The following is a 22,526-nucleotide window of genomic DNA, read 5'->3' on the forward strand; positions in this document are numbered from 1 at the left end:
CTTCTACTGGGAAATGGACACCTCTTAGGCATGTACGCATCAGATGCTTTGGCGATGCATTGGGGGGTCTTTGGCTAGACACATGTCTCAAAGAAGATCGTCTGGTGATCGCTGTGGGTGCAGCTTTCGCTGACGCACCAGGATACCACGCGCTAGCGCAGGGCTGACAAAGATCAGGTCTACAGCCGAGCCTGACCCTCCTTTCTGAAAACTCTTTAGAGCAAACCAAAACTATATTCATCTGCGCAAAACCTAATAAACTGCGCCCCCTTGCTTTTGATTCTGTAACCCTACTCAAGGGGCCAAGCGTTGAAATCACCAGCAATCACCTTTGGATTTGGTTTCCTTGGGTTGAGAACAAGATTATCAAGCATTTATAATTTATACATATACGCAACTTATTTTCGTCCACACAAAGCCACTGGCTGTATGGCTTGCAGTTCAATGTATGGCCTGTTAGCCACAAGCTCATATTGCTGCTCCATCAGTCGAATCTGTGACCCATATGCCACCGTGATGGTTTCTATACGGTTCACTTATGATGGCAATTCCCATCTCAAATTCGAACGTGGTCTGCTCAAGTAAATCCTAAGCAACCCTACAATGATTGAGGTTTATTTGAATAAACCTCATTTTCTCATTGCAGTGAGCGCCTTCCTAAATTCCGGACATTTACTACTTCCGATTCCGGTTATCCTACCCCTCTTTCACTTCGCACAATAGGCATTTGGGGTCCCTATTGCACTCCCTGGCAATATGACCTTTCTCCCCACACCTTCTCAATCGATTGGATCGATCAATGCTGCTGGTGCATGCCTTCGCGAAGTGCCAAAACATAAGGCATTTAAAGCAATATGGCAATATGACCTCTTTAGTGAAGTTTGTTCTCTTAAACGGCAGACAACCCATCTTATCCGAACTTTTCCGGCCGCTAACAACTTCTGCGCTGCTTCCGGTGGTATTCGTATTAGGGCCGTTTGAGTACCGCCATAGGCTTTTCTTAAACCCACAACAGATTCCTCGGTAAGTTTTTCCAATTGGGATTGCTTCTTCAGAGCAGTGCAAATTTCTGCTTTCGATATTACTTTAGCGAGATCCTTACATTGCATGTAGATCTGATGTTCCTGGGCACGCACTGCCACATTCTCCCCAAGTGAATTTCTGACTTGAGTGCGAAAGTCATCAGTTTTGCCTACGCTGGATCCTTTCAGCTCAGATCTTTTAGGTCGGAATCAGCTTTGACCTTTCTGAGTATCTTCGCGTAGGACAGATTGTTCTTACTGGAGATAACAGTCGCATTTGGACGAGTTCGCACTTCAGCTTTTCCTTTCGCTCTTTTGCTCATAACTTTAGCCCATCCATCGTTTTCGTTCGTCTTGGGCTTCGCAACGCTGGTCGACTTTCCTTCATTTGCTGTATGCTTCTTCCTCCTTCTGAACTATCCGTGCTGGTTTTAAGAATGTCCTGTCCGCTTTTTTTCTCTTAGGTGCCTGCTACTTATTTAGAGGATCCCCCTCTTTTTCACTTACTCGTTTATTTCGCCGTGATTCGATGGCAGTACGGTTAGGCGTCATTTGAGTCGCTGACACTGTTGGCAAAACAGGGTTCGACGTATCTTTAGTGCTCTTTTCTTCCATCTATGATCTATTATAAAGGACCCTAATAGCCTTCACCATATTCTTTATGGCTTGGTGCACGTTGTGCTTATCCTTGATAAACTCGGACAGCTCAACTATTTTTGCCCCAAACTGGGTGAAGGGTAATTCCTCTGGATCGGGATTATGCTCTCTATAATCCCCGACAGGGTTACTTCTTTTATACGCTCCTTCACTTTTGGCGTTTATTAACCTTGCCTATACCTTATCTTTTACCATCTTTGACATTGGTGGAGATCTCATAGTTGACGAGCTTTTTTTCAATGGATACCTTTCTAAGGCTTGGAGTACCTCCTGTTGTCGTGCATCTTGAAAATATGCGGTGGGTGTTATCACGGTTTTTGTCGTCCAACGATCTGCCTTCAGTTCATCCTTGTTTAGTCTTGTTACCGGTGTTCTCGGTAAGGTCGTACTCCACTTGAACACCTCCTACTCCAGATCCAAATCACTTGTAACATTATATGCCAAGGTGGCCAAGTTGCCTACCATCGAGGCACTGCGGTCGAAGGATATCGATGACCGAAAGCCCGCTTGCTCACTCCCAAAAACCGCCGGTACTGATATTCTGAGCCCCTTCACCGTAAGTTTCCTCCTTCTCTCGTCTTCCATATTGGCTTTATGTTCTGGGTATCTTTCCCATAGCCATTTTGGCCCACGCACCAGAGATGATGATCGTCACAGGCTGTTTGTCTGTCTGTCTGGCCGTCACACGCATTTTTCTCGGAGACGGTTATAGCGATTGACACCAAATTTGGTGGAAAGGTGGGAACTATGAATACTCACGCATACAGTAAGTTGCATCCTTTTACGTTGAATTTAAGGGAGGTCCCCATACATGCAAAAGGAGGGTGTAAATTTTTTTTCATCAAATATAGTCATGTGGGATATCAAATGAAAAGTCTCGATAAGTACTTTCCGAAGCCGGTCTTAGTTTTGACATTTGTTGAAAAGGTAGAGAGTGCGGAGGGTCGAAAGTGATAATCTCTTTAACGGACCCATTCTCAGAAACTACTCAACCGAAAGATCTGAAAAAAAATCAAGATGTTGCCACTATATGGGGCCTAGGCTTCGAAATACCCTCCATACCGATATCTCATCAAATAAAGTTAATAATAGGATAAAAGCTGATTCAAAATAACAGGTCAACTAACACTTTATTTATAAGATAATTTGCAAGCCCACCGAATTCACGTTAAAATTTCATCCATTTCTGGCGTCTGTACTTTAACTTTCACTTCTCGTTAGTCATATTGAGTACCACCCTTAGATGATGTGCCTACGTTTTCACATGCCCATCTAAATACCTTGGATTGTATCTCAAATAACAAATTGCATATACGTAAATGGGCTTAAACCACAAAATTAATTGACGGCGGCAATGATAATTGCTTTCAATGTTTGTCACTATCGAGATTCCCTTGAAGTTTGCATCTGCACTCATACGCATGCACAGGGGCTGTTTGCACGTTATTATGGTTTTACCAAATTTCAATTTAGCAATCGCTTAATTTTTGAGTAATTATGTATTGAAGCGTGCAGCTGTTGACATTATTTAACATGATATAAAGTAATTGAAATGGACCGATAAGCCCGTGTAGGCATCTGTTTAAGTATGTTTTGCTCGTCGCATCAATATCACGATAATGAAATGAGATAATGCAAACATTATTAATGGGAAACCAAACATTCTCCATCGAGTACTATCCTCTAACCTATTTGGAATGGAGGATTTAAATCACCCCGCCTCAGCAAAGTGGTTTGAAATGAAAACAAAAGGGGTTCTGCAGATGACCACTGAAGAAATACACGCATCACTTTTCCACTCACTACTCCTTCCACTTTGTTTCTCAAGGCTTTGTTACGAAAAGTTATTATCACAGACTTGCATTCATAACACTTGTCCTGGATTACATTCTATTTCCAAAAAGGAAGTTTCATTCTTTCTTTTATCGGAAGAATCCGGCAGTGCCTAGCCCTACACTATTCAGATGCTATTCAATCTGGATCGAAATTCAGAGGAAGCTGGTTTCCAGGCCTCAAGAACGTCTTTCCGGATGCCATTAGAATTACTCAGGATTCACGATACCAGAATATAACAATAAATTGTAAGGTATGGGAATGTTATCCAGAGTCCCATTGTCTTATTTCACTTAGCCAAAATTCGCTCAATTTATACCAAACAATCATTCTGGGAGATTCCAAATCGTTACCATGGAGTAATATTCCAAAAACAAATCTTTATCCGCATACGATAGTCGAATGCCGTAACCAAGAAGTCCGTCTACATCCCTGGCAACAGACAGGGCAGGGGCATTTAAAATAACATTAACTAGGGCTAAGAGAACATGAGATTTTCCAGACCAAATTCTGTGGACGGAAAAATGCTTTTTGATTATTCGAAAAGTAGGAATTTTCTGCCTTCTTTTCCAAACTGACGTCATTGGTTGCAAAACTGGAGTTCCATAACGTCTAACAGTAGTTTAGACTCCATAATATCCACGAATACAGTCAGATTTATTAAGAGAGAGGACCAAGCGCTATTATGTTTCTCATGTTTTTTACCAGTGGCTGGTAGAGTATAGTTTCCTTTATGAATAGGATTATGCTCTCGTTGCAATTTATAAGTTTTTTGTTGGCAAAGGCAGTTCAAGTCGGACTAGAAAGGAAGAAGGGATCACCAAATTAAATACAAAACATATTGTGATCGTCAGTTAACTTGTTTTTCCCTAGATACATTAATATTAGGTAGAAGGTAACGGCAGGAACATAACTCTGCTATTACCCAATGATAACAACAACGCAACTTTGATAAAGTGATTTTCAGCAACTGGTGTCCATTGCAGTCCATGGATCAACGAGCGCCTCAAATCCAAAATCCACCACCCTATCGCTTTCTACGATTCTGAGCGTTGTCGGCTACCACAGGCAATGAACGTCGCCTCGCGGCAATGGAAATGAAGATGTTGCTTTGAATCAGTGGAATAAAATTCTACGATTATACAAAACCACAAATGGACGTGGAAATTGTGCTTCAATTGTGGAGCAAGCAGGGATCTTGTTAACTATGGTAAGTTTCCTAACTTTGCTAAAATTCTGAAAAAGAGGATTGTTCAAAAGGGTGCTTTCCTCCTTGAGCCCATAATCACCACAGTAACCAAGCACCAATTACTTGGCAATGGCAACTCAAAGAACAATATACATCCAACACAGTTTCTGATTGTTCGAGCTCGCTCAGGAAATTCGGTAAAAAAAGCATATCTTCAGCGCAACCGCCAATGTGTTACGGTCCAATCATACATGTCAGTATCACTAAGTTGAGGATTAATTTTATAGACCCTTATAGTCCTGATTTCGAACCATCCCTCACTGAACACCAGCTTAAAGTAGTGCTTTTGTGTTAAACCAAAAGATACTATCCAAAACAAACACCTGCAACCCTGGGTAGAGGCAACGCAATATCTGTTTCCGACAGATTTCCCACGACCAAACTATTTTCATATGTAAACTCCCTTAAATCCCTCGAAACTGTCATCACTTCAATAGAAACCTTTTGCAACTTCGTATGTTCCAAATCCGTCTACTGCCCCAACCAGCAGTTCGACCTCAATGACATCAATAATATTCAATTCTTCTGCGTAGGTATACGCAGAATGTTCTAAATAGTCGTACCTGATATTGGAAGACGATCTAAGTGTTGCACTCTCTTGTCTCTTGGTTAAATACCCACAAAAACACCGACGGTAGCTGATTTCAATGCTGAATAACGGTTCCTGATTGCGGGAATGCTAATAGAGGTTAGTTAGTGAGCCGCCATATTAGCGAATCCCTCAGAGCCAAAATGCTCCAGATCCATTTCTCATAAAAGAGTCTTGTACCTTTTTCACGAACAACATCTTCTAGAATATTCAATATGAAAAGACCTTACGGAGGAGACTATTTCGAAATAGATATTCTCTGCACCAGTCATTTTTTCAAGTCAGAGATTCACAATATTGAAACTTGAATTTATAAGAAGGTCCTCATATTATACACCAACTTCAAACTCACCTATCAAATATTGATCTGAATCCTGGAACCCATAGGAGCCGACAAAAATGTCTCTAAGTCCTGGCAAAACTGTTGGTTGTACTTCTAGAGTGAACTTAAGTGGAGTTTCTGGTGATTAAATATGGTAATATGCAAAACGAACCAACACAAACAGGTCTACTACCAAACCCTATCTCCACCTCCATGTGGTGGCCGTTGGGAGTTCCTTCTTAACGAAAAGCTGCAGATGGTGATGGACGAAGACGAGTCTCTCGCGCCTAAAAACGGAACAAATTGTACCAATTGGTCCTCAAGGTTTGGGGTTTGTTAGGGTTGATAACGCTACATGGAAAACCGACGCTGAGCTGCCATGCAGCTAGCCGATACCTTGTCCCAATATAGGGCTTATATAACAGCGTTGTAGGAAATGCGTCGGACAGGGACCGGTTTCCTGGAGCCACTACACCATATATTATGTTATAACAGCCATCCATTAAATCATGTGTTCGGAGTAGCTTTCTTAGTCAAATGAAATCTGCTGTTATCGACTTCGAAAATATAAGTGAAAGGCTATGCACTCTGCACTGGCGAGGCAAATTTAGAAATATAAGCCTCATTAAAGTTCACGCCCCTACCGAGGAGACTACAGAGTCGGAGAAGGATACCTCCTACGAGGCAGTTGAGCGGACTCTCGAAGCTTGCCCCAGTTATGATATCAAAATCATGCTTGGAAATTTTAACAGTCAAGTAGGGACGGAGCCCTTATTCAGACGATACGTTGGCTCCCATAGCTGACATCAAAATACAAATGATAACGGACTGCGGACTATTCAGTTAGCAGTGTCACACGAAATAGTTGTTGGAAGATGAGACTACTTTCAACCAAATTGACCACGCGCTTATCTAACGCCGCCACCTCTTAGCCTTGATGAATGTAAGAACATATAGGGGGGTCAATATTGGACTAGGATCATTATCTCGTTGGCGTGGTGCTCCGAGCTCGAATAACAACACCACCCAGAATCCCCTCTGACAATCAGGTGAGAGTTAATACTGAAGTCATCCACAGTGCAGCCCTTCACAATATCTTTAAGGGGAAATGGAGAACAGAGATCTTGGAGATGAAGTATCAACAAATGATCTTCACAATCACCTGAAAAGCATTATCATTGATATGCCACAAACATACTTGGCCCCAGTCGTAAGCAAAGTCAGAACGGCTGGTTCGACGATGAATTCAAGCGAGTAACGGAACGGAGGAATGCTGTATACCGAGTAATGTTGCATAATCAAAGAACACGGGCACGCGCGGAGACCTACCACGAACTCGGGCGAGCGGAAAAGCGACTTCACAGATGGAAAGTGGAAGTCTAGGAGAACCAACAGGTCTGTGAGCTGGAAAAGTACAGAGAGCAACTGGACAGGCGAGGAAGCATTACCAACAAGTCAGCAGGATGAAACCTTATACACCTCGATACTCTTCCTGTCGAGAAAAAGAGGGAAACCTGATTTTCGACTGAATGGGCATATTGGAGCGATAGGTTGAGTACTTTGATGAATTGCTCAACAACCAAAATATCGGCGAGTTGGAAGTCCCGCCAACTGTAGGCGACGGACAAATGCTGCCACCACCATGTATAGAACAAACTGTCCGTGCAATCCACCGGTTTAAAAACCATAAGTTGCCAGGAGTCGATGGAATTACAGTCGAATTGGTTAAATATGGGAGTGACAAACTACACCAAGCAGTTCGTATCAATGCCTGACGACTGGCGACGAGGCATTACCTGTCCCATACATAAAAAGGGAGATATCACACAGTGCAGCAATTATAGAGGTATCGCGTTGCTGAGTACCATCTATAAGATGTTCTCCGCTATCTTGCTAGGCCGGATAGCCCCATACGCCCAAAATATCAGATTTTCTCTCTGTGGCAAGCGATTGAAAAACTGTTGCAATACGGACATCAGTTGCACCATTTATTCATTGAATTTAAAGCCACCTATGATTGCATAGCCAGGGTAAAACTATACACGCTATAGAAAAATATTCGGTATCCCAATGAAATTAATAAGACTGACTAGGCTGACCCTGACCTATATGCGAGGCCACATAAAAACAGCAGGATAACTCTCGAGATCATTCGACATGAACAACGGTCTAAGACAAGGGGATGCTCTATTATGCTTCCTCTTTAACCTGGCCCTGGAAAAAATAATCCGTGTTGTTGAGGTAAATGCAAAGAGTACGATCCTCTTTGAATCCACCCAACTACTGGCCTATGCTGACGATAACGACATCATGGGAAGAACGACCCGAGACATACAAACTGCCTTCATCCAGATCGAGCAGCCGCAGCGAGATCTTGGACTGCAGGTAAGACAAAATATATGGTGGCAACGTCAGCACCAAAAACAAGCCAGTCAACAGTATCAAACCGCACTGGTCAAACGAGAATAAAAAAGATTGGATACTACAACCGTTGATAACTTCTCCTATCTAGGGTCGAAAATCACAACCGATACCAGATATGACGATGAAATCCGCGCACGGTTTTTGGCAGCCAACAGAGTCTGTTCCAGCTTTCAAAAATTATCCTCATGTATTCCTCGGAGACTTGGGTTCTTAGCAATTGCGAACTCTTGGCCGCGTTCGAGAGAAGAATCCTCCGAAAAATTTTTTGGCCCCCTACATGAGGATGGATCAAGTTGTTGTGGACAAAAGCCGGCTCAATAGTTCACTTAATCCGTATGGAAGGAAAGTCTATAAGGGCAATATCTATGGTAGACAAGGAAGACGAGGCAGACCCTGTCTGAGTTGGAGAGATAGCGTCAGTCAGTACGCCAGACCGCTTTTAGGAATATCGAATTAGTGGACCACGGCGCAAAACCGGGATGTCAGGAGTTCCTTGTTAAGGCAGGTCTAGACCGAATACCGGTTGTTGCGCCGTTGATGATGATGATGTTGCAACGAAGTGTACTTCGGACAGACGAGAAGGAAAGTGGAAACACGTCGCGGAATGAAAGAAATCAACAGATTTCTGATCGTCTTGGCGAACCACTCCATTTCCAAAGAGGATATAAGATTAGCAAATCACATAAAAGATACAAGAAGAGTACATGTGGCTCAAAGTATGGTGATTTACGCGCTTTTCAACAAGGACGAAGGTAACCGATATTTATTGCTATTCAAGCTGATCAGCAGATGTACTTTAGGGAGGCTACGGCCTTCATGATGATAACGAATAACGCTTCACATAAATCTTAGTGTAATGATGCGGTGTTTCCAACGATTAATTATTTGAAATAATAAAAAACTTGTTGTTTTTTTTTTCGTTGGTGTAGATATTTATTCTTGCAAATACCGATATTTCCGGAACCACTTGTTCCCTTCATCAGTGCTAACAAGTTTTTCAAATTCACCTAAAGTCTTCATGGAGAGAGTAATGATAGCGGACAGTGCATCGTTGATTTTGTATCCAGCAGAAATTTGGTCATTAGCTGGACATACTTCCATCAGTTCAACATTCACAGCAAGACTTTAGCATTACCGGATGGCTAGAACTTTTACCAAATCTACCCCGTGCTAATTCAAAAACGATAGGCAACTAGCATTTATTTAGCGAAACCTTTTTATCTTTTTTTTAGCTTTTGCCCCATTCAGTAGCGGTGGCAGTTCATTCTGATTGATTGCGCCACGTTCTTCGGTCATAGGTATGATCTGAATGGAGTCGAAAGATTCTCAAATCACCATATAGCATATAATTCCATTATTCTCTTGATTCTCTTGATAGGCCTTTTGGTCGTTTCTCATCGATCTCGATGTTCAGACCAATCTTAGCCAGCGATTTTTTCAACAGCATGAATTACATGTCTGTACCATCGGAAATGCCACTCTTACAATTTACACCATAGGTGTAGGTTTTACAAAAATTTTGGAAATATAACGTTGACGTCTACACCTGAAGGATGTAGGAAAGAAAAAACAGCCCTCGTCCAAGGTTAAGCGTTGTTGGGCGTGCTTATTACTTAGATGGGGGATCAAATGATATATTTTTTTGACAACACAATGGAAGTTGATCAAATTGCCCGTTGAAAGATATTTTATTGTAGCTTATTTTTAGAATATATATCACAAAATCAAAAATACTGACTGACGCTCAAGTTGGTGCCTTTACGACCTTTACGAGTATACTTCACATTGGAAAAGCAACAAGCTGAAAGGGTAGACGCGAATCATTGACAATGCGAAAACAAAATTTGATACTGGCTGACTGATACTGGCGGTTCTATATTTAATTTTCCCTTCGCTTTAGTCGTGAATTTTCTAAATGTTTCAAGTTAAAAGTGTCTTCCAAGAGGAAAACCTTGCAAACAAAAGAAAGATTTAATCAACGTTACCAGAACAAACTGTGAGGTAGTGTCTGATGATTTCCCTTTGGCTTGAACGATACTGTAAGTACTAAGCCAAAATAAGAGGGGTCCGAGGACCACACACAATAGGAGTAAGTTGCTTCCCAATTGGCCCAGTCAACCCCAAACAGAGTTAGGTTTTACAAAACATGTAACATATAATGTCGATATAAAATTTAGTGTATGAAGAGCTTATCTCTCAATAAATTACTAGAACGTTTTCCCAATGAACTCTACTCCTATACGGTGCTACCTTTGTTTGTAGCAGGAGTAACTGCTCCGAACATCTAACTTTTGCTCTGCAAATTTCAAATTCATTCTATACACTTCATTGAGCAAGTAAAATCGCCCGAAATACACAAATGAACTTTTAGTCACCCGAGGCAACCATAGTAAAATTTCTAACTAACTTTGATTAAACGGAATACAATTTACTCACAGTAATGCTCTCCACACAGTTTCTAGGGGAGCGGGTCGAATTCTTGCTTTCACTAAGTAGTTTATTGAAACTTGAACCTAACGAAATACTATCTCCTCAGAATCTTACATGAAGGTAAATTGAGCGTATTCTGAAGTAATCTTATCGTTTGAAACCTAATCTAATTTTGCTGTTTGCGTGTCATTATCAGCTTTATAGTCCGTAAGCTCAAGATTGTAAAATTCTACGCTGTTCTAGTTAGCAAATCGTCAGAGGAAAGTAATAATCCATAAATGAAGTAAAGCAGAATAAATAAAACGTTGCCTGGGCGCTTGACTATATAACTCTGTTGAATCGATAATTCATCGAACTAATCACATGATTCAAGATTATCATTTTATTTCACTCAAAATTGCATGGATGTATCTCTAAACAGATATTTTCCGAACTGCAAGTACTGCATGGAGCTCTTAATATCAGCGCGAAGTGTTTACTGAAACTTTAGATGGAACTAAGGAAGACTTAGAATCAGCTCATCAATTTCAATTAGATATCGTAAAGTAAATTGATGCATAATTAAAAGTTGTTTACAACATTTTGGAAATTTTCTAGATAATAATTCTAACGCCTTTGAAGAAGGTCGCCTTTGAGGCAGGTGAAGTTGGATTGACCCAATTATTACTTCCAATTATTTTTCAAAGAGAACCTTTCTCATTATGTTTTTAATGAGATGTTTTAAGGGGTTGTACCCATGGGACCTACCCCAATACACCGATTGATGAGTAATGAATGTAATCCATCTTAGTAGACCTGATTTGATATGAATAAAAATCCTTCATTCATTGCTTTAAAGGTTGGCATGCGTTATTACACAGCGGTATTCTGTTTTGGCTAGTTTGAGGAATGTGGGCAGAGCTGTTGGTACATCTCTCCTAGATGGAAAGCTCTTGAAAGATCATGGATTAGGTAGAAACCAAAAGGAAGTTGCCCTTATTTGCAGGTGCATCTATTTCTTCCGTGGGTAGTTCTCTTTATCGACCTTCTCTTCCAGATTCTGCTCATATGATAGATCTTATGTAATTGTAAAGTAAGTATGACGAATTGAGTACACACAGTTTGTCACTTTTATGAAGCTCCATGAAGATACTATTCACGAAGCTCTGCAGTATATAGGTCAAACATTTTCGGACAATATCTCGGCTTTCAAGTGATAAAGCCAAAGAAGGTTTTTCCTTTTTAAGGTTTGATGTAAAACAAAATCTTATTAAAATCCGTTTACTGTTTGGCTGTTCATCTGACTGTCTATCTGTCGGTTTGTTTGTCTGTCACACACATTCTTTCAGAAATGGTTACTCCTATTGATAAGAAATTTGGTAGAAAGATGGGAGCTGCGAATCCCCTAGTATGCAGTGAATATTCTACTTCGAGTTTAAGTGTGAACCACCAAATATAACCATATGGGGTATCAAATGAAAGGTCTTGATCACTACTCCGAAGTCGGTATCATTTCTGATATTCGCTGCAAAAGGGTAGAGTACAGGGGTTGGAAGGTGATCGTTTCTTTCATGGATCCATTCTCAGAGACTACCCAACCAAAAATCAGAAAAAAATCATGAAATTGCCATTATACGCCTAGGCTCTATATCAATATCTCTTTAAATAAAGTTAATAATAGAATATTGCCATATTTTTAAAAATTTATTGGAGTCTATTGAGGCAGGAAGAAGTTCTTCCTCCCTTGTTAGATAATCCACCGTTGGTGCCGGTTTCTGCACCAGTTTTCCCGGGCCCAGTGATTTATTTGGAGCTGCAACGGGAAGCTAACAACGCTTATAGGCTATCATCATGATGTCATTGGCGCATGGAGAGGCAACCAATCATACGGTCATCCATACATCTGGAAAGCGCTAGGCAAACCTCAGGTGGCTCTGAAGCCTGCTGGTCATATGGTTTTCATTCCAGATTTGTCTTAGAATACTTTGAATACGTATTCTGTCGAAACTGTTAGAAACGTGCGATGGAACTCACTTGCAACGGTCAAAGATTTACTTAGGCTGTGTATTAGTAAATGGCTTTTTAGCGTTTGTTTCGGACTGAAGGGAAGCATTATCCATGCAAGTAGTACTTGGAATAGCTGATATTGCGGGGATCTTTTTCGGATCAATGAAAGCACAGCTGGTGATTGATGTTTTGTTCTTCGGTTCGCATTTTTTTTGGTTCAATCAGTGGTAGGAGGACACTTGTGGCTATAAAGTGCAATTTGAGATAGCGTCGATAAATCTTCATATTGAAGTAGTGAAAAAGGCAATTGCAGTGTGCAAAGTACGTATTGGATGGGTGGTCTGTCGGTTACGGGAACAGAGTCCAGTGCATAAACGCTATAAGTGCTGGCAGCTTGGTCTCATAGCGAAAGCTTGCACTATCTCGCAAGACTGATCAAATCTGTGCCATTTTGCAACGGAATGTAAAATCGACAGCGCCCACATTGCAGGAAGCAGTAAATACCCAGTGTTCAGAAAGGCGTTCATAAATAAGGTCAAGTGAAGTTTATGCAACTCAATCTGAATCACTGTCAAGCGGCCTAAGAACTACTTGCTCAAAGCGTGTTCGAAAACAATGTCGACGTTGCCATTATATCCGAACTATAATATACGAAAATCTGAATAGCGGAGTATGGATAGCAGACAAAAACCAGTAAGGCGGCGATATGGAGCTGCGGAAGTCAAGCTATAGTAGATGCGAAAAAAACGTCCAGAGGACGGGCTCACCTGTACCAAGTTTGGAGGGATACATATCTATAGCTGTTTCGCAGCACCGAGCCTCACATTAGAGGAATTCACGCCATTGCTAGAGAAACTATTCTTCAATGCAAGTCGCTTCAATACCAAAGTAATAGCCGGCGACTTCAACGCATGGGCAGAAGAATGGGGTAGCAGAGAAACCATGGCAAGAGGACGAATATTGCTGGAGACATTCTCACGCTTGAACGCGGTACATGTCAACTCTGGGATAGCGAACACATTTCGGAAGGGAGAATTGCAATTGGCGGTAGACTTCACCTTAGTCAGTGATACTCTAAGAGATTTGCAGTGGCGTGTCAGCGAAGAGTACACACATAGCGACCATCAGACTATCATCTTTCAAATCTCACAAAGGAATATTATGAAGCCATTAAAAAGAATAACGATGAGCTGGGTAATCAAGAAATTTGACGCAGAAATGTTCAAGGAAATACTTCTGGAAAATACATTGCTATCGGGAAGCGCACAAAAAAAAGTTTCACAGGTCGTCGAAAAATTGCAGCTGGCATGCGATGCCGCTATGCCTTGGCGTAGCATTTTCCGAAGACGAAATCCTAATTTCTGGTGGAATTCACAAATTGAGGAATGCCGGAAAAAGTGCCTCAAAGCTAGGAGACCCCCAGCGCAGAAGAAACCGACCTGAACTTAAGGAGCTACACGTGCAATATAAAAATGCGAGGGAAAAATTGCAAGTAGCTATCACAAAGAGCAAATCCGAACATTTCAAGCGGATGTGTACTGAAGCTGACTCTGACCCATGGAGTGGCGCATACAGGTCGGTGATGTCTCCACCAGAGTTATTGCAGAATATAGTGAACACTCTGTTCCTAGTAGATGTGAACTGTATAAGGCGCAGTACATTTAAATTCCGACGAAGTTCCGGTAGTGGTAAATGAGGAGGTTCTAGACGCAGCGAAAAGATTAAATGAAAAAAAGACTCCAGGACCGGATGGAATCCCAAATATTGCCCTGAAAGTAGCCGCCAGGATAGCGCCAGGTATGTTTGCCCAAGTTTTCACGGCATGCCTTAGGGAAGGAGAGTTCGTCGAGCAATGCTACAGCAAGCTACAAAAACTCATACTCATTCCAAAAGCAGGTAAACCTCCTCATATAGACCGATATGTCTGGTCAATACCATTGGCAAACTATTTGAACGGAAAAGGAAGGAGGTCTTTCAGACAAACAATTCGGATTTCATAAGGCGAAATCAACTGTCGACGCAATCAGCATGGTGACTGGTGTGGCTCAGGCTGCAATACAAGAAGGAAAATGCTGCGCAGTAATAACCCTCGGCAATCGACAAGTTACAGGCCCCAAAGAACATTGTACGTATTGTGCTTGATTTTCTCCTTGGGGGAAGACTGCGACTAGGAAGATGGGCTAAAAGTATTCTCGACGACTTGCGGGGTGTCACAGGGTTGTGTCCTGGGTCCCTTGCTGTGGCTAGTTATGTATGATGGAGTATTGACGATACGCCTTCCGGACAACGTGACAACTATTGGCTTCGCCGATGATATCAATAACAGTGGTTGCAAAGCACCATGACGAGATCGACATCTATACAAAGCGATATGGGAGATCAAATCCTGGTTGAGAAATTCCCGCCGTTCACTTGTTGAACATAAAACACAAGTGGCAATATCTGGTAAATGCCTGAGGATCGCATTGGGAATGCCATCTATCCTATGGCCTTTACATTTGTCATCTATCCTATGGCCTTTACATTCTCGTAATGAACACAACAGTTCTGTAAGATCAGTGGCAAAGTGGTAACGTGCCCTACCGATAGCTACTTCACACATTTGGTATGGACCATACCTCATGTAAATAGAGCGGGCCAGGCAAGACACAAGAAAATCTCCCACGCGTATGACATTTTGATCGAAGAAACCAATATACAATTTCCTGCCTGTTCATCATTCACATCTCACCAGCTACGTCAGATTAGAGTTAATGACCTACCTGTCGACTAAAGCGCCTATGAAACACTACTCCTAGCTCAGGCCTTGACTGGAAAGCCCTTTTGAGTTATGTTAGATTGAAGTAAGATGAAATAGAGCGGAACCTTTGATTTGAGGACTCCCACTTGCCCTTCTCCTTCTTAACTCCAGAGTTAAGTTTCATGATGAAAAGACAGGAGAAGCATAGGTTGAGCATGTAATCTATCGTGGACCTGGCCTCTCCATCGGATCATTCGACTCCACGCGTCTAGAGTTTAACGCCCCAGGCGTGCGATAAAGACGATATATTTCTACACAGAAAAGTGACCCTAGTTTCCATATTTCTGTCACCTACAGGGACAATATCTAAGTTATCCTTCCCTAAAGGTCCTGGAACTCTCGAAGAGTTTGGTTTCAACTTTCTAAAAATATGTCTGAATAAGTGCTTGATATCAGGCGAGTCTTTTCAATAAATAACCAGTGGGCATATCATCATTAACACTTCCGAGCTTTAGTGAAGTAGGTAAAATTCTACTTTGATCGAGATTGAGATAACTCGATGTTAGTAATTTTGATAACAAAATAGTTTCCTAACTTAAAAGATAATAGATTAAATCCATAGCATATTCCCTTAAATGAAGAACAAAAAGTTCTAGGAAGCATTGGTCTAGTCTTTTCAGGGGATACATGAAAAATATGTTTACCCCCCAGGGTGATCATAAAATTCATTATACCAGATGGCCTCCATATGTCGACTAAGATTTGCTATTTTTGGCTCGGCCACTTTGTTAATAATTTGCCTGTGGCATATGGCTGAAAAGATAAAAAGGATAGGCAGAGAGACGAAAAGAAGGAAGTGGAGATTACAAGTTGGTGTATGAGGGAAAGGCATGCATCTGGCAATCATTTATAGAGTTACTGATATTTGTCCATATCGAAACAATACAAACGCGCCGCCGCCTCATGGGAGAAAGCCTACCAATTATTTATTCGCAGTAAATTATTAAAACAAATACAAACTTCTTTTAAACAAAATTTTGCTGCTGTTTGTTTCAAGGTCTGAAGTTGGTGTACAATATTCGAATATGTTTTCCAAATTCCAGAAAATTTTGGCATCAGTTACCATGTTTATGGGTATCATATACAGAAATGAACATTTATCTAAAATTCACTTCCACAAAATTGGGAGCAGCAATTATCATTTACGTATATTTACTACACCCTTGAAAATATTTCACATAACATCGAATCATCAAATTAGGAAAGTTTAACGTTTATGTTCGAACTCTGTTCTTGAAATTCAGCCATTATGGAAATACGAGCTGAATTTCACAGCCTCCAGGTTTTTCTATGTCAACAAAATTTTTCTGGATGTATTTCTTAAAAGTATCCCCAGGGGAAAAATCCAATACAAAAACATAAATTGCCTCACAAGGACACAAAGGATATGAGCAAAGAAAATGGTGTCGAGTAAGGTTACAAAATAATTGTATGCAGACGGGAAAAGTAGAGCAAAAAGTCAAATTTCTTTTGCTTAAAAAAGACGTTTGAGGATAATTTATTTTCGACGCCAATATACCCTGAATTTAACTAATCTAATATTGTCTCTGTTAATGTTTTGCGCTGTAAGGATCTTGGGAAGCCTTCGTGTCTATTATCCACATAATTTAATGCCACAAAGTTCCTTGGGAGAAACTTTTACTCCTTTTAGCGGTGTGATGGTTGAGGTGGTTAGGTGTCGGCCTCGTAGTTCGGGTTGAAATTTTGGATGAACCTATGAATGGTTGCTTTCGACTCTGTACTTCTGCTGTTGTTGTAGGATTACCCTGTGGACTACGATAAGTGCGATGATAATGACTTTCCAGCATAGTTCATTCGAAGTAGAATGAGAATATTAAAGAAATTGTGAGGAGCCCTAGGCTTCATAAAGGAGTGGACAGGAGGCACATATTTGGTAAGATATTAGGAGATGTTTAGTGGTTAACAACTCTTCTATGTTTACTTTAAAGTTGTCCGAAATTAAGAAATTTCATATGAACAGTATTTATATAATTCGGTAGGCACCTTTTACCTAAAACTTTGGATAATACTAGGTTGCTCAAAAAGTTTTGCGTTTCGATAAGAGTAACAAGTAGCAACGCCCTGCTACTAGTCCAATTTTTTTTGTTATGTTGGTACACTCTTCATATGAACGTATGTGAAGTTTCATTTCAATCTGTCAATTTATTCTTTGTTTACAAGCCATTTAGTATCGACGTGTCACAGCAGTTTTTACAATGGAAAAAATCAAGTAACGCGCAGTGATTGAATTTTTATTTTTGGAAGGTTTAAAAGCAAAGGAAATTTATGAACGAATATTGAAAGTGTATAAGAACCTTGGCTTTCAGTTAATACAGTATAAAGATGGTTGCTGAATTTAGACATGGCCGTACAAGCCTTGAAGACGATCCACGTCAACGACGCCCGAAAACAGCAACAATACCAGAAGTCGTAGAAAAAATGCAGGATATCGTATTGAAAAATCATCGCGTGACTGAAATAAATTTAGTAGAAGCCCTAGGCATCTCATTGGACAGTGTAAACAATATTTTGACTAAAGTATTGGATCTCAGAAAGCTGTGTGTACAAAGGGTGCCGCATTCGTTAACAATGGAACAAAATCACATTCAAATATGACTTTCTCAGCAATATTTAGAGCGTTTTCGAAGGGATAAAGTGGATTTTGTTGGTCAATTCATCACTACCGATGAGACTTGGGTCTATCACCATGATCCTGAATCAAAAGAAGAGGCAAAGAATAGAGAAAACCTGGTTCTTCGGCTCCGAAACGAGTTCGTGTCCAGAAATTAGCCAAGGAGGTGTTAGCATCAGCTTTTTTTTTTTTTGGATGCGAAAGGAACACCTGATTACTTGTAAACTGGTAGTACGTAGCACGTAATATATGCATATATTATCTGAGAGTATTCACTTTCGGGTGATATTGACTTTTATAGTCTTGAATTTGCAAGGAATTGACAACTTTGACCTATTATAACCTTGTTAGTTATAGTGCGATTTTCACCAAACAGCAAAATTTCGTGGCAATAGGATGAACTTAAGGAGAGGGGGGGCGGAGCAATTACAAAAAATTATAATAATACACTATTATTAACTTTATTTGAAAGGGTATCGGCATGTAGGGTGTTTTGGAGCCTAGGTGCTATATAGTGGTAGCCTTTTGATTTTTTTCAGATTTTTCAGTTGGGTAGTTTCTGAGAATGGGCCCGTTAGAGAAATGATCACTTTTAACCCCCCACACTCCCCACCTTTCCAACAAAGGTTAAAACTAAGGCTTCGGAAAGTACTAACCGAGACCTTTCATTTGATACCCCACATGACTATATTTGGTGGAAAATTTACACACCCCTTTTGCATGTAGGGGGACCCCCCCCCCCTTAAATTCAACGTAAAAGCATGTAACTCACTGTATGCGTGAGCGTTCACAGTTCCCACCTTTTCACCAAATTTGGTATCAATCGCTATAACCGTCTCCGATAAAAATGGGTGTGACAGATAAACAGACAGACAGACAGTAAACCGATTTTAATAAGGTTTTGCTTTACACGAAACCTTAAAAATTAATGCGTGAAAAGCGTTGTTCAGCAAATGATGAGGTTATAAAAGCTGTGGAAGCGTATTTTTCAGCCCGTACAGATTCTCACTTCAGGGATGGAATTCATAAATTGTAATCTCGTTGGAACAGGTATATTGATGTTCACGGAGACTACACCGAACAATAAAGTGTATTTCAACCCATAAAATTGTGTTTTTCTTATCGAACAGCAAAACTTATTGAACAACCTAGCATATTTCACCTTTCCAATAACTACATAATGCGCAATAAGCGCTCTTTGCCCAATAATGAAACTGCATTTTCCTCTCGTTTCTTGGAAGAGCTCCAATACTAAACGTCTATTTCTTTCTTCTGTTCTAAATTCACAATAAAATTAGATACGAGCAATCGATTTCAGATAAAAGAAAAGTGAAAGAAATAGAAAGAGGAGCAATCGATTTCCATGAAATAGAATTATTTTCTAAACTGCAGCTTACGGGCTCAATTAAGTACTTCGTCATCTCTATAAGTCCTTTCCTTTCGTTTTCCGATATCAAAAGAGGGAGTGAACGTAGGTAGCTACTTATCACGGTGCTTAATCGCATTCAGAAGTATAAGGAGAACAGTACGTTAGTTTTATTGGCCTTAACCTGTATCATTTCTTGAATTGTGTGACTGCGTCAGCATTTATTAAGTGCAATGCAATCTAAACTTGTAATTTTCGCAATAAAACTAACCCATTGAGAAAAGGATGTAAACATCGTTGATCTGATTGCAGCAAATTATTAGGTCTAGTTTTACCCATTGTCAAAAATGCATTTCAATATACATTACTGAGCACTCAATCAATGCAGCATGATTTTCGGGGGTCTCGAAATAGGATAGCACAAAATCCATGAGATTCAAATGTCACAGACGGGTCTGCTTATTTTAACTTCCAAAGGGACTAGAGGAAGCAGAACACTGCAATTTTAACTGACAGATAGACGACCAACAAAATTCTCAAATCCGACCAGGGGCTCCTCCTTTGAAAAAGTTAACAAGCTCGACGTACACAATAAGGTCTGGAAATCCATATTGGCCCAGCAACCAATGAGGCACTGGATGAAACCACCATAGTGGCACAGTAGCCTGAGTGTAATTACGCGGTATTTCTAACGATTAACTTATTTGAAATAATAAAAACTTGGTTTTCCTATTTGCTAGTGTTAATTTATTGGTCTTGCAATAATAAATCATCTATTAGTTTCAGCAATAAGGAACTGGATCTACTAAACAGGGGCTGGAACTACGCCGAAAAGACAGACCTGCCAGTTGAACACATTGTTGTGGATGTCGAAGGAGCTATAAAATTAATGGGAAACGAAGCGAAAGAGGAAATCCGGCATGAACTATCCAAGCCATTTCTTATCAAACTAAGATTCCAACGTCAAAGTCAAACCGGTGGGAAACCAATATCATGCGAGAGCTGCAGAAGAAACCGGTGTACTACTTAATAGCAGACAAAGGTTATGCGATTATAATTACGGATAAACAATACTACGACAACCTAGTAATGGAAAAGTTGACTGGAGGAAACTACTTTGAATTAAGGAGGGACCCGCTACCAGGATCCATAAAACGAGTAGAAAAGGCCTTAAAAGAATGCTCTCTCTCTCTCTCTTTACCCAGAATCCGATGCCAACCAAAAATACACAAATCCCCTACTTACAACATTGTGAAATGGTTGGTTAAGGAATGCCAAAAAATGGGGTCTACCAACGGGAAACAATCTGTCAAAAATTCAAAAGAATTGCTAGAAAGATTGAGTGTAGTGGAGGCTTTGGCGGATAATGTCAAAGCCTTATTTCCCAGCACGCTTGTAAAAGAGACAATAATAAAATTTGAAGAGTGGTTACTACGGTTTGGTTCGACACCAGAATGGAGGAGAAAGGCAAAACAATATGCGAAGTTGGCTTCCCTCTGCATACATGAAAATTATTTCATATTCAGGGGAAAATACTCCAAGACAACCTCAGATGTAGCGATGTCCTCTCTCCTTACTCCTAAGTGAAGTCTTTATGGCATCACTGGAGGAGAAAATGGAGCAGAATGAATTATCGCCAAATATATGTTTGAGGTACCTAGATGACGTTTTGACAGTGATCCTTTCCGGGATCAGTATCTACCATATGTTTGATAACATTAACACGCTACACCCTAAAATAACCTTCACCCATGAGATTGAAGTTAATAACCAATTACCTTTCTTAGATATATTAATCAAACGTCAAAACGGAGAATTTTCTTTTTCTATTTACAGGAAACCCACCAGCGCCCAGCGGACAATCCCGGTCCCTTCGTTCCATAGTTACCAGCATAAAATGGCAGCTTATGGCACGATGATCCATCGTCTTCTAACAATCCCACTCACACAGGAAGACTACGAGAGCGAAAAACACTACATTATGGACACTACAAGACTTGTTAGCACTGCTGAAGGGAACAAGTGGTTCCCGAAATACCGGTATTTGTAAAATATAAATCAACACTAGCGAATAGAAAAAACAAGTTTTTATTATATATACCAAGATTGGAGAGCTTTACTAAAAACCAAAAAAGTTAACCAAATTGACCGTGAAGGCTCGCCTGCAAATACTGAAGCTCCACCGAAGTATTGAAATGTTCACCTCCTTGTGTGTCATTGTACAAAACTTCACGTGTCAACCGATCTAGGCCCAGGCAGCCCTGCTTCTCCCTCGACGAAGTGCGGAAGGGGGTACTACTAACTTTGAAGAGTGTGTCATCCTCGTGTTGGTGTTTTTAGTGGCTTTCAGATGTGGACTCTGAGGCTTGAGACTCTGGAATACACCTATATGCTGCTAACCAACTTAGCAGGAAAAAAAGCCGATAGGCCGGGACCGGAATTTAACTGACTTTATGAGTTCAGGAATCCAATGTTAAGATAATTTGGAAACAAACGGGCTGTCGGTTCTTCTACTAGCCTGGGTCTATTATCCTAAAAGTATCGGAGCCCAATTATATTTACAATATTGTAATGAGGCCACCGCGTTAATTAGTTGTCGAATTTATTAATGCCACATTTATAATACAAGAACCATAGGTTTTCGATGTGCAAATTATAGGCATAAATCAACTAATGCCAAGTCTGAAAAGACTTTAAGGCTACCTCCATAATGACCCATCTAATGTTGATACTACAACTGTCAAACTCATCATAAAAGTCAACAGGAAGATAAAGAGGATGAATTTCACCGTGGAACATTCATAAGAGGTAACCAATCTGGTAATCGTAGGATGTGCTGGTCACACCCAACTTGTTTGTTTGAGAAATTTTAGCATCACTGCGACAGAATCCATACCATTCGAATATCTACTACGGCAGAAAATTCATATCTTTGGCTTGGCTAACCGCTTCCCCTTTTATTAAATGCGCCCCGATTCCGAAAGTGAATTGGTCAGATTAGAATTCGCAGTCGTTTCAGTCGAAGACAAGGGCTATCAGTAGGTAGAAAATTGGAAACGCCGTGCCCTCGAATGTAGACTTTGTCGCGTCTGAAATTTTCAAGATGGAGCTTACCTCGGATACATACCACTAAAGGACGCCGTGACAAGTACAACGGTACTAGCATATACTTAAGAAATACAGCACCAGAGTTGAAAGACAACTCCAAGTTTGAGG

General features: G+C 40.6%; 1 protein-coding gene across 1 annotated transcript in view; it reads right to left on the reverse strand.

Annotated features, from left to right (window-relative positions):
• Positions 1–22,526, reverse strand: part of LOC119657150 (tubby-related protein 4) — a 146,623-nt gene that overhangs the window by 111,907 nt on the left and 12,190 nt on the right. The gene's annotated exons all lie outside the window — the stretch shown is intronic.

The sequence above is a fragment of the Hermetia illucens genome, chromosome 5, assembly GCF_905115235.1.
Source record: "Hermetia illucens chromosome 5, iHerIll2.2.curated.20191125, whole genome shotgun sequence".
Taxonomy (NCBI): domain Eukaryota; kingdom Metazoa; phylum Arthropoda; class Insecta; order Diptera; family Stratiomyidae; genus Hermetia; species Hermetia illucens.